Here is a 4,002-nt window from a genome sequence, read left to right on the forward strand (position 1 = left end):
TTCCCTGGGATGCAGATCTCCAGGGGCTCCAGGAGCAGCGATTCCAATGGGATGCAGCTCTCCAGGGGCTCCAGGAGCAGCAATTCTCTGGGATGCAGCTCTCCAGGGGCTCCAGGGACAGCAGGGAGCTCCTGACCCACCCTCGTGGAAATCCCATGTGGTGCCCACCCATTCCAGTGGGATGGGAAAACAACCCCCTTCCCAGATCCCAGGCACAAGGCACCGGGAATTTGTGGGACCTGGGGGGGTCTCCTGGGGTCCCATTCCAGCTCATCCCGCTGACTTTGGGGACCCCCAGAGTGCCCTGGTGTGGGTTTGGCACTTTGGGGGCTGTGTCCCCTCTCCAGGGAGGGAATTTGGACACGTGGGATCTGATCCAATCCAGGAATGTTGGATCCCGTTGGAGCATCCTGCAAATCCTCCTGCCATCCCCCCGAGGTGCTGGGGGGGCACCCCCAGAGCCCCGAACCCCTCGTGCTGGGGGGGCCCAGCCGTGTTTGGGAGCCATCCCGGGTTTCCAGGGAAATGCCATTTCCACCAAACAACCCCCAAATGTCTTTTGGCCTCTTTCCCGAGGCCTCCAGGAGTGGGAACCGGGGTCAAGGAGGCAAAAAGGAGGGGGGGTGGAGGATGGATTCTTTTGTCCCAGATGCTGGATGCTCCCACATTTATCACCATGGAAACAAAAGCCAACCACCCCCCCCCTTCCCCAGCGTTGTCTGGGAGATGGGAACGGCGCCGGGAGCTCGTCCCGACATTCCCAGCGAGCGCTGGGGGAAGGGGCCAGGAGAGAAAAGACCCCCCCTGTGCCCCCCCAGCCCCCCCCATTCCCGGGCTTTGTTTGCGGGCAGGGATCGGGTTTCTGCCGGGAACAATGCCTGGAGCTGCCTCCACCCAGCTCCAGCGACACCAGTAAGGGGCCGGCACTGGGACTGGGGATGGGGTCGGGGGTCTCTCACTCACCCGAGGGGCAGCGCGGGGGGTCCGGGCGAGGCGGCTGCAGGCGGGCACCGCCCCCGGTCCCGCTGCTCACCGAGGCACTTGGAGCACCCGGAGCCTCCGGAGGGGTCGGCATCCAGCTGGTGGGCACCCGAGGGGGGGTGGGCATCGAGGGGGGGGCTCAGGGGCTCACGGCACGGGCGGCAGCGCCGGGGGACCGAGGTGGAGCTGCGGAGAGAGAGGGGGAAATCAGGAATGCCCGCAGCCCTCCGGGAATGTCCCCCCGGGAGCGCTCCGGGACTCCCGGGAAGAGCAGGGGAGGAAGGTGAGGGTGGGATGGATTTCCCCACACACACACCTGCGGCCCTAAAAACTGCCCGAGGTCACCTCCCCGACCTCTCAGTCCAATGAAATTTGGGGTTTTCCAGGGATTTGGGGTTTTCCAGGGATTTGGGGGTTTTCAGGGATTTGGGGGTTTTCTGGGGATTTGGGGTTTTCCAGGGATTTGGGGGTTTTCAGGGATTTGAGGTTTTCCAGGGATTTGGGGTCTTCCAGGGATTTGATGCCCCTCTGGCACCACAATCCCACGGGCAGCAGCCCTGTGTCACCCCCGAGCCAGGGGTCCCCGGGGCCGTGCTGGTGGTGTGGGGACCTCAGGACAACCCCTGGCATTGCCACCCTGAGGGATCAGCCAAATTAACTCCAGGATTTTCCAGGTATCCCGGTATCCCATGGATTTAACACCCCTCAGCCACCACAGTCCCATGCTGGAATTCCCTCCTGGAATCCAGGGGTTCCCATGGCTGTGCCAGTGGCCTGGGGACACCAGGACACCCCCAAACCTGCCCGGTGTCACCACCCTGAGGGATCAGCTGAAAGAAAGTTGGGATTTTCCAGACATCCAAGTGTCTCACGGCACCGGCCCAGGGATTTAAGGCCCCTTGGCCACCCCAGTCGCACATTCCAACCCCTCTGGAATTCTCCCCTCTGATCCAGGGGTCCCCCTGGCTGTGCTGGTGGGGGGGACCCGGGGGCTCTCCAGATCCATGGAGGAGGTCGATCCATTCCGAGGGAGAACCAGGCACTGATTCCAACTGGGAGCTTGGCTTGTCCTTCCCAAACTGGTGACATTCCACAGGCTGCAGGGAGAGGCCTCGGGGGGCTTTCCCAGGGTTTTCCAGGGGTGTAGGTGGATTTTCCCAGTGTGATCCATGGATTTCCACACCCGGACCGAGGCTGGACCCTCCGTCCTGCCCGCACCAAAACGGCCCAACTTCCTCCGCAGGGGCTGGCGGGGGAATCACCCCCATCCCGGCAGTTTTCCAAGGATAGTCGGGAATTCAGGCAGCCATCCTGGAAGCAGGAGCTCCTCGTCCTCCCGTGCCCGTCTGGCTGCTCCAGCAGGGAAGAAGGGATGGTTTGGCCGGCAGAGCTGGGAGAAGCCGGTTGAGCAGCACGGGGCACTCGGCTGGAGGGGCTGGGGACGGATTCCTGGTGTCTCCAGGAGAAGCAGCTTCGCCTTCCCCAGCCCAGGGAGCGCCGGGAGCCGGAGCCAGATGCAAACGAGGAGGAGAACTCCCATTTTTAAGAGCCAGGTGATTATGAAGCGTCAGAACAAACTCTGCCCGGGGGGAGCAGAAGGGTTTTCTGCCCTCTCCCGACGTCTTTCAAGCCCAGACTGGATGATGGTTCCTGGGGATGGGGCCGGTTCAAAGCAGGGGGAGCTCGGAAAATCCGCTGCCTTTGAGTCCCCAACCTCAAACACCCACTGGCTTTTTGTATTCAAATGATCAAAAAAAAATAATAAAATAATAAAAAATAGATCCAAGCGTTTTGGAGATGAAAAGGCCGGTTTCAAACAGCTCCAGGGCGAATCCTGAGGGGAATCCTCTCCTGCTTTGCTCCCCTCGGGATTGAGAGCTGGACATGAGGCTTCCTGGAGAAAAATCCTCTTGGAGCAAAGGGCAGAGGGAGAATCCAGTGGCTGAGCAATTCTCCTGGCCAAGAGGGTTTGGGAAGGGAGCAGGGAGCACCCACTGCCATTTACACCCCTGGTGCTCTTCTCCCAGCACCTGCAGATCCAGGACAATTCCCTGAACGCTGGAATCAGAGCAGGAACCTGGGATGTGGATCCAAGAGGAGTGTGAGCAGGGCCTGGCCAGAGCTGCCTCCCCACTGCCAGGGAGCAGGAGGAGCCACCCAGGTGTTCTCCTCCTAGACAAAATCCCAGAATCCCTGAGGTTGGAAAAGCCCTTCCAGCCCATCCAGTTCATCCCCACCTTGGCACTCAGTGCCACATCCAGTCCTTCCCTGGGCACCTCCAGGGCTGGGCACTCCAAACCTCCCTGGGCAGCCCCTGCCAAGGCCTGAACACCCTTTCCATGGGGAAATTCCTCCTCCTGTCCAACCTGACCCTCCCCTGGCACAGCTCGAGGCCGTTCCCCCTCCTCCTGTCCCTTGTTCCCTTCCAGTGCCCGACGACCTTTCCCTTAGAGAAAAACCCTTGAAGGAAAACCACAAAGTTCCCTGAGGTCCCACCCCCCTCCTGCTCCTTGGGCACCCACCTCCTGGTATCCCCAATGATGTCCCCAATGATGTCCCCAATGTCTGGGAAGCAGCCACAGCCCCGTGCCCCCCCCTTGAGTCCTCGGGACCTGGAGGGGGGAGCCCGGCGGGGGCTTCCCGGGGAAGGTGCCCATTGTGTGGAGGCACCAGGGCGTGTTGGGGTAGCCAAGCAAACAAATGTGCTGCTGCTGCTGCTGCTGCTGCTGCTGCTTCACTCAGCAGGCCCAGTTTGGCCGTTCCCAGGCCGGTTTTGGTGTCACCAGCACGGCCATTGCTGGAGGTGCCCAGGGAAGGACTGGATGTGGCACTGAGTGCCAAGGTGGGGATGGGGCACAGGGGGCACTCGGTGACCCAGGAGGGCTTTTCCAACCTCAGGGATTCTGTGACTGGTGAGGAGAAGCCCCGTGGGAGCTCCTGCTTGGATGAGGGGGCAGATGGGCTCCCCAGGCAGGAGCTGTGGGCTCAAAACAGATCCCACGTCTATCCAAGCCCCAACCA

General features: G+C 61.5%; 1 protein-coding gene and 1 long non-coding RNA gene across 2 annotated transcripts in view; one reads left to right on the forward strand and one right to left on the reverse strand.

Annotated features, from left to right (window-relative positions):
* VANGL2 (VANGL planar cell polarity protein 2) overlaps window positions 1–1,162 on the reverse strand; it is a 7,208-nt gene extending 6,046 nt beyond the window's left edge. Inside the window, exon 1 of the mRNA XM_027669607.1 lies at window positions 964–1,162. The gene's annotated coding sequence lies outside the window, so the exon portion shown is untranslated. The remainder of the gene's footprint in view (window positions 1–963) is intronic.
* Window positions 1,163–1,488: 326 nt separating this feature from the next.
* LOC113960189 lies at window positions 1,489–2,771 on the forward strand. Its single transcript, XR_003531991.1, has 2 exons — window positions 1,489–1,655; window positions 2,341–2,771. It is a non-coding gene; the product is annotated as an uncharacterized LOC113960189 (long non-coding RNA).
* Window positions 2,772–4,002: the final 1,231 nt, after the last annotated feature.

This window comes from Corapipo altera, unplaced genomic scaffold (genome assembly GCF_003945725.1).
Source record: "Corapipo altera isolate COAL_440 unplaced genomic scaffold, ASM394572v1 311, whole genome shotgun sequence".
In the NCBI taxonomy this organism is placed as follows: Eukaryota; Metazoa; Chordata; class Aves; order Passeriformes; family Pipridae; genus Corapipo; species Corapipo altera.